Source organism: Corythoichthys intestinalis, chromosome 22 (assembly GCF_030265065.1).
Source record: "Corythoichthys intestinalis isolate RoL2023-P3 chromosome 22, ASM3026506v1, whole genome shotgun sequence".
In the NCBI taxonomy this organism is placed as follows: domain Eukaryota; kingdom Metazoa; phylum Chordata; class Actinopteri; order Syngnathiformes; family Syngnathidae; genus Corythoichthys; species Corythoichthys intestinalis.
In genome coordinates this window covers 6,976,183-6,985,819 of record NC_080416.1, presented here as the reverse complement: position 1 = coordinate 6,985,819, position 9,637 = coordinate 6,976,183, and positions in this window count along the sequence as shown.

Genomic DNA, 9,637 nt, shown 5'->3' with positions numbered 1-9,637 from the left:
CCATCAGAAGAAAAATAATTGAATTATTTTCCATAAAAAGCACGTGTATATAACTCATATCATGATTACAATATACACACACTCTGTTTCTCAACACAGACAGTTGCCAGAGAGGAAAAAAACACACATTTTACCACTGCTAGACACACTAAACACGCTGGAGTTAACTCCCGTAGCTGGTGGGAAACGTTCATGACCGTGTTTTCTAATCTTTAATTTTGTATAAATGCAAAATCATATTGGAGGTATTGCCTCTTCGGCAGACACCCTCGGCAAACATATTTTACATGTCGGTCGGACCTCCTCCTCTAAGCCGCGGCCGTCTGTAACTTTTCTGTAGCCGAAGTGTTCCCATACCAGTGATGTTTGTTTGTATGATGGGGGAAGAAGTTCAGGAGTTTCACCTCCTCCAGCCATCGTGTAACACAGTTGACTCACTGATATTGAGCAACAACCAATGCGGGAGGGTTGAGCCTTACAGCTGCAAGTGATGGATTTCTCCATGCATTTTTGGGACATAAGAAGAGCCAATACCTTAGGGACGGTGTGACGGAAAAATGTTGCGGTTTCATACCACGGTATACCTTGAAGCCGATAATCGGCACGTGTCTAATTTGACCAATGGCTTTTCTCATCACACTCGATAAAACATTGTTTCATGTCAACCAAAGCTTTTTGTGATGTTCTTTGCTTCTCTTTCAATGAGGAAATTAAGTGTATTTCATTCAAAACTTAGGAAATTAACCAATCTACCAAACTTTCCACCATAGAATTCATGCAGATAGCAGCTTCCTGGTCAGGTCTGCAGGTACTGCCTCTTTCCCCTGATTGGCTCGCCATCAGAAGGTGAACAATTCATATTAAACCACGGAATGATGTATTTGTTGTCGGAATCGAGAAAAGCTTTTTTAAACAGTAGTGTACTGTATTTCTAGGGAAAAAAACTTCAGAAAGTGGACGACCGAGAAGAACCGCTTTGCTCTCCGACATTGTATTTTAGTCAAGGGCGTGTGTTTGCAAAAGGGATGGTAGGGACATAACACTACCAACTTTTCAGGATGCTCAAATTGTCCCCACCAACCTTTACGCAACCTTGTATGCATCATATAATAAGTTCAGTTATACAGGGAATTAAAATTGTCTTCCCATACAGGATGTTGTAATGATAGAATTGACCATTCAAACTTAAACTTACCCCTTTTCAATTCCTGAATGTGGCGGGCCATTTTTCCTATCCCTCAAACGCACATTTGATTGACTGATGACTTGACCCACCCCCGGCACACACACGCATGCTCACACTCACGCAGCCACGACAGAAATACATGTCGACAACATGTCGCCTCCTCCGCCCCTTTCGAAAAGGAGGGATATTCGAAGTTTTTTTCAGCCAACAGCAGCCACTGTAAGTAATTTATAATGACACCAATGTTGTGGAGGTGGGAAACACACCACTAATTTTGCTACTGAAAGTCTGACCTGCATCAGAGTTAGCAAAACATTAAACTATGTGAACTTGCTAACCTGCAAAACTCGAGTAGGAAGCTGCTTAGAGAGAAGTGTCCTATATTGTTTGTGTTTTCTACTGTTAATGTTAAACTGTAAGAAATGTAGCAAAGTCTGTGGAAATTATAGAACAAGAGAACTGGTAGCAAGAAGCTGCTTACAGAGAGACAGGTGCTGAATAACCTCATATGTTGCTCACACAACCTATGTTGGACGTAATGAGCACCCCTGATTTAGCATATCAATTATTTAGGTTCATATTCGTGAGAAATGTAGCTCTGCACCCTGTTCACTCAATTTTTTTGGTCTTATTTATGTCCCATCACGAGCAAAAAGTGTACAGTGGGGCAAATAAGTATTTAGTCAACCACCAATTGTCAGGTTCTCCTTCTTGAAATGATTAGAGAGGCCTGTAATTGTCAACATGGGTAAACCTCAACCATGAGAGACAGAATGTGGGGGAAAAAAAGTCATATTGTTTGGTTTTTAAAGAATTTATTTCCAAATTAGAGTGGAAAATAAGTATTTGGTTACCTACAAACAAGCAAGATTTCTGGCTGTCAAAAAGGTCTAACTCCTTCTTACGAGGCTCCACTCATTACCTGTATTAATGGCACCTGTTTTAACTCATTATCGGTATAAAAGACATCTGTTCACAACCTCAGTCAGTCACACTCCAAATTCCACTATGGCCAAGACCAAAGAGCTGTCGAAGGACACCAGAGACAAAATTGTAGACCTGCACCAGGCTGGGAAGACTGAATCTGCAATAGATAAAACGCTTGGTGTAAAGAAATCAACTGTGGGAGCAATTATTAGAAAATGGAAGACATACAAGACCACTGATAATCTCCCTCGATCTGGGGCTCCATGCAAGATCTCACCCCGAGGCGTCAAAATGATAACAAGAACAGTGAGCAAAAATCCCTGAACCACACGGGGGGACCTAGTGAATGACCTACAGAGAACTGGGACCACAGTAACAAAGGCTACTATCAGTAACACAATGCGCCGCCAGGGACTCAAATCCTGCACTGCCAGACGTGTCCCCCTGCTGAAGAAAGTACACGTCCAGGCCCGTCTGCGGTTCGCTAGAGAGCATTTGGATGATCCAGACGAGGACTGGGAGAATGTGTTATGGTCAGATGAAACCAAAATAGAACCTTTTGGCAGAAACAGAGGTTCTCGTGTTTGGAGGAGAAAGAATACTGAATTGCATCTGAAGAACACCATATCCACTGTGAAGCACGAGGGTGGAAACATCATGCTTTGGGGATGTTTTTCTGCAAAGGGACCAGGACGGCTGATCTGTGTCAAGGAAAGAATGAATGGGGCCATGTATCGAGAGATTTCGAGTGAAAATCTCCTTCCATCAGGAAGGGCATTGAAGATGAGACGTGGCTGGGTCTTTCAGCATGACAATGATCGATCCCAAACACACAGCCAGGGCAACAAAGGAGTGGCTTTGTTAGAAGCATTCAAGGTCCTGGAGTGGCCTAGCCATTCTCGAGATCTGAACCCCATAGAAAATATGCGGAGGGAGTTGAAAGTCTGTGTTGCCCAACGACAGCCCCAAAACATCATTACTTCTAGAGGATATCTGCATGGAGGAATGGGCCAAAATACTAGCAATATTGTGTGAAAAGCTTGTGAAGAGTTAGAGAAAACATTTGGCCTAAGTTATTGCCAACAAGGGGTACATAACAAAGTATTGAGATTAACTTTTGGTATTGACCAAATACTTATTTTCCACCATGATTTGCAAATAAATTCTTTAAAAATCAAACAATGTGATTTTCTGGGTTTTGTTTCCACATTCTGTCTCTCACGGTTGAGGTTTACCCATGTTGACAATTACAGGCCTCTCTAATATTTTCAAGTGGGAGAACTTGCACAATTAGTGGTTGACTAAATACTGATTTGCCCCACTGTACATGCAGGTTATGCTGTAATTTGGCCCTACCAATGTTGAAACCAAACCTATGCCCTTGATTTTAGTAGATAGTTGCTTCTTACATCTGTACCTCCTGCATCTTTCTTCAGATTAACTCGAAGTGTTGAGACAGTTAAGGTTTGCAAGTATGAATCGGGAAGTACCGTCTTGCTTGCAAGGCTAGATAGCTGATGTACTCTCTTGAAAATTAAACTAATGTTAATTAATTAATCATGAAAAATACTTTGAATGTTATAGTTAAAATATAACTTTAGGCAATCAAGGTTTTGCCAGAAATCTTCTCTCATAATCAATATTTCTGTAAGTTCCTAACATTTTGACCCATATAATATATGTGCATTCATATGGAAATGTATTCATCTTAAAGTTGAGTCAATTGATTGAGGACTCGGGTGTTGAATTGATTGTAGTTGGGGCATATCATAGTTAAAATTACCCTCAGAGGCCTTAGAAAATCAATAAAAGTACAATGAAAGGCCAGGTTTTTAGGCAAAATGATGATAGCATTAATAATCTTTTCTAAACTTAAAGGTGACCTTTCACTTGAACAACTCTTTAATAATAGCTGAAATTTGAACAGGGCGGTGTAGACTTTTGAATATCGACACAATTATTTTTTAAAAGACTTTAGAACAGAGGGATGTAGTTAAGGCAAATATTTGAGCTTTGTTAACTCAAAAAGTCTTTAAAAAATGAGCAAAAACCTGGTATTTGTACAGGGATGTGTTGACTAATATTTTATCTATTTTACTTTTAAAAAATACTCTACAAAAAAACCTTAAAATTTGATTTGATCAATATTTTAGCTAGGTTAACTTGGGGGGGGGGTACCCCCCAAAAAAACTCATTTTTGGTGTGTATGTAAAAAAAAAGTTTGTAGGTTAAAATGTTAGCTAGCTTATGTCAGACATAAAATAAAAAGAACTTGAAAACAGTTGTGCGTGTGTAGAATTCAACAACTAATCAATATATTTTTACCAACTGATTTTGAATTTGAAATTTTTTTTCAAATATTAACAAGCAAATACTTTTATCTCAATTCATTATCAGTTGATGGCACCTATTTTTGGAAGTCTGTCGCTGTTCAAGTCACGTATTTTCCACACTATAAGGTGCTTCGGCATATCAGGCGCACCTTGAATGAATGGCCTTTATTAAAATTCTTTTCATATGTAGGGTGCACCGCATTTTAAGGCGCAGTAGTAGTAGTAGTAGTAGTAGTGGTTGGAGGTTGTGTTATACATCCACGAGATGGTGCTGTGCTAAATGAAATGTCATGCCATGATCAACCAATATTGACCCATAGTGTATCCAGTGATCTGTCGTTTTTGGCGATTAATGGGGACCAGAATCCGCCGTGATAAGTGAAAAACCGCGAAGTAGCGCTCCCTCTGAAAAAAGAAAAAGAAAAAATTGTTTCTATGTATATGGCAGAAAACACGGACTAGACTGAAAAAGCAGTTTCTGCTCTTGCACTCCTCTTTAAAAGAAACTGCTGTATTTTAAGCCAAAAACACTGTTGTGTTTGATAGTACAATATGTCTAAATGCTGCCATAGCAGATTCATGGCGCATCAAGCCCCGGAACCATTTTTAATTTGTCCGTTTTACCCTGAAAACCCCCGTTTACAGACGTCCAGCAACCGCTTTTGTTTTGACCCAGCCATAAAACGAAGGTAATTAATTATATTTATTACTCAAAATGTCTGTCGTTTTTAGCTTAGAATCCTTAATTGACGTTTCATATTTTGTTTAAAAAAAAAAAACGACTTAAAAAAATTATTCATTCACATATTTTAAACTTTTAAACAAATTGTCACAATGAAAAAAATGGCGTCTGTAAAAAAGTCACGGATAGCTACCTCATAACTATCGCTTAATTGTACTTTTTTTGTTACTGTTGCATTTTCTCCGATATGTTAGATGATAAATAATCGATCAAACCAAAAAAAATGGGGGGGGGGAACGTTTAAAAGGGTAAATATATGAAAAAGAAAATCTCGACCACTCCTTGATGTCTGCGATTTCTGCATCGCGACCTTTGTTATATTACCATGTTTCACCCATAAAATCCCCCAAAAATCCAGCTGTGGGAAATCACAGCTGTGTTTTGACACTCAGTGATACATGCTAAGTGGAGTTTTTGGATTGAAACAAGGTAAGTACGTGATAATATTTCGTTAAAGTCATGGCGTCTGTAATTCCGCTTTCGCGTGCTCTCACCTCCAGATAGGGTTTTGCTGTTTAAAAAACTTTTTTTTTTTTTCAAAATGCCCTCCTGTTCAAAATTTTTCTTCCCCCAGAAAATTGAGATTTTAAGCTTTCCAAAGATGTATCCCACATGCATATCAGACCATTTTGAAATTTGGCCAAATTGGGGGTCTCAGGGCGGAACTTCAAGTCACCTGAGTGTTTTCCACCATATATATCTTTTAATAAATGTTTTTTAAGCGCTTCAAATGTAATGGTTATAAGTTTCAAACACATTACTGTCCCACAGAATACTTTTTAAACAAGAATAAAGTAAAAAAAATGCTTTGCTTTATTAAATGCTTCATCGAGTGAGTCCGCTCAAGCTGCTCACTTATACACAACGAGTTGCCACAGCAACTGTTTAACAAGTTAAACGATGATTGACGCATGCGGCGCTTTGAAGTTCGCGTCTCTGGCGAGATCAAACCCAAACATCTGTCAATCATCATTAATTTAAATAAGCAACTCTAGCGCACTGCCTGACCAACAAAGAGTAGGGAGAGGGATATTACACAATCTGCTCGGGACAGCTCATCTATATTTATTTTTTTAATTGGTTAAAAAAAAAAAAACGCGATGGACTGAGGGCGCGAAGTAATGAGGGATCACTGTATCAAATTATAAAGCGCACTGTCTGCTTTTGAAAAAATTGTAGGCTTTTACGTGCGCCTTATAGTGCGGCATATACAGTAACCCAAAAAATGTTTTCAATTTCCAATCGACCCACAAAATTTCACAGCAGACCCCCAAGCCTTGACTTTGACGCCCGCGCTCTTGAAACATTTTTCTTCCCCTGTAAATATAAAACCTGCGCAATCTGGCACCGTCAATAAATAGACACGCGCCGCCGTCTCGCCTCCCCGTTCGGCAGACAGGTGATTAATAAACATTAAACAATCCCTCCTCTCACAAACACACCGGAATCTTCTCGACGGGAAGAGCGGCATATGTTTGCCCGCAGGCGCATACGGCGAGATGGAGAGCGGCCCTGCTGAGTGTCAGATAGAGGGAAGCGGAGGGGAGGGGATTGTGAAGAGCGGCGCGGAGGTTAGGAGTAATGAGAGCGAGGGAGATAAGGATGGAATAGTGTTTGGTGGTCCAGGTGACTCCCAAACAGATGGGGCTTATTGGACACGGGGGGTCACGCCTCTACTCGTGCCCACCCAGGTATTGTGTTCAAGGCTGCAGATGGAGCGCAAACCTCGGGAGTCTCTTTTGGAGTGCCGACGTCTTACCGTGTTCCCAATTTGAACTTTTTTTTAACTTACAAAAGTTTGATGAATTGGCTGCCATTGAAGGATCACGTTTCAGCGGAAGTGAACGTTTCTGAGGTGGGAGTTCATTCATGATTCAGTGATAGATTGTGATTCGGTGGCAATAATGGTCAATCCTTCTTTAGTGGTACATTTGCTAACTAACACAACACATACGCTCAGTGGCGGAACAAATGTGAACAGGGCTTGGGTGCGATGAGCATAATGGGACCCCCTGAGTGGATTGTCCGACGGGGTTTAGGGGGTGTTAGAGGTCAATTATTCGGCGACTCCTCAAGACGATTGTCCGGTGTGTGTGTCGGGGGTCGGGGGGTGTAAAAGTACAAATATACAGTGCCCTCCATAATTATTGGATTTATATAAATTATGTATGTTTTTTTTAGCTTCTAATATATATTTTTTTCTAAATAATATGGGACCTTAATGGAAAAAAGAGAGAAATCCAACCTTCAATACAAGTGCATTTATTCAGTGGGGAAAAAATCCCACATCAAGAAATAATTATTTGACATCAAATAATGTGTGTCACAATTATTAGCACCCCTGGTGTTAATACTTTGTTGGCAAAAGGGGGTTGTACAAAACAGCATCTAATCTTAATATTATTTCATGTACTTGTGTAAATGAAAGTATATTCATCAAATGTAAATCCAAAATAAATAAATAAATAAATACAAAATAAATGAAATTTAAAAAAAAAAAAAAAAAAATGTAAATCCAAGCACCTAATGGTTCATTTTACTGTTTTGTTTTTCTGATTCGGCAGCATATGCCGGGCAGAACTTAGCGGGGTGCAGGTGTAAAGTGGGCGTGGTTCGGCGAAGGGAGGGTCAAACAAAAAGGTAAGATGATGTGCAGAGCTATAATATAGTGTTTAAAGTGTTAAAATATCACTGCCAAATACAGTGCCCTCCATAATTATTGGATTTATAATAATTATGTGTTCTTTAGCTTCTATTTTTTTTCCCCTAAACAATATGGGACCTTAATGGAAAAAAAGAGAAAAATCCAACCTTCAATACAAGTGCATTTATTCAGTGAAGAAAAAAATCCCACATAAAGAAATAATTATTTGACATCAAATAATGTGTGTCACAATTATCAGCACCCCTGGTTTTAATACTTTGTTGGCAAAAGGGATTGTACGAAACAGCACCTAATCTTCTCCTATAATGTTTCACAAGATGGGAAAAGACAGAAGAGGGATCTTCAGCCATTCCTCTTTACAGAATCTCTCTAAATCATCCAGAGACCTGGGTCCTCTCCTCTGTACTCTCCTCTTCAGCTCACCCCACAGGTTTTCAATGGGGTTGAGGTCTGTGGACTGAGATGGCCATGGGAGGAGCTTGATTTTGAGTCTGGTGAACCATTTCTGTGTAGATTTGGCCATATGTTTAGGATCATTGTCTTGCTGAAAGACCCAGTGACAACCCATCTTCAGCTTTCGGGCAGAGGGCAACAGATTTTGATTTAAAATGTCCTGGTATTACAATGCATTCATGATGCCATGCACCCTAACATCATCTTACCTTTTTGTTTGACCCTCCCTTCGCCGAACCATGCCCACTTTACACCTGCACCCCGCTAAGTTCATATACTGCCGAATCAGAAAAACAAAACAGTAAAATGAACCATTAGGTGCTTGGATTTACTTTTTTTTTTTTTTTTTTTTTCATTTATTTTTTATTTTGTTATTTATTTATTTATGTATTTATTTATTTATTTTGGATTTACATTTGATGGATATACTTTCATTTACACAAGTACATGAAATAATGTTAAAAATATAGTTATATGATTACTTTGAAAAATAATCGTAAAAACTGAGAAATCCTAATTTAAAAAATCTTAAAAAGAGTATTAAAAATAATAAAAAAATAAAAATAAAAAAGTTAACCATTAAATATTTTTAAAAATAATTATAAAATTTAATGTATAGGAATTTATTAAAGTCTTTTTTTTATATGTAATTAAAAATGATTCACAATGATTGGCTGGCAATCCGGGCTGACACTTTCTTGAAATATAATAATAATCATCATCTTAATTTAGACTACCAATTCATTTAAAGTGGGAGAACTGGCTCATGTTTCAGTGTCATTGACGGCGCTAGACGTCCAATCCAGTTTGATTGGGAGGGGCAACCAAAATGAATTGGCTGTCTTGCGCCATCAATAGCAGCCTATGAGTTAAATAAGGATTTAGAGCTGCAGCTATCAATTATTTTAGTAGTCGATTAATTGATGAACTAGTTAGAGTAATCGGATAAGGAACATAAAAAAATTCAAATTCCTGAGCTGAGCCTCAAACGGTATGAAAAAATAAACGAGTATCTAAGTACAACAAAATAACAACTGGCTAATTTGCATAACAAAAGTCCGCTAGCCTCAATGCTATAAAATGCTTATGTGTTTTTTTTTTTTTTTTTTTAATAATGCTCTTAACAAATGGTTCAAAGACATATTCCCACAAAAATGGATAAATATACCTATAAACAAATTAGTGCTGCAACGATTAATCGATTAACTCGAGTATTCGATTAGAGAAAAAAGAAATTCGAATTAAATTTTGCTGCTTCGAGTATTCGTTTAATTAAAGTGGCATTGTAATGGTTTGTTTTGAAAATGTTTTCATTTAGTTTTATTGATTTG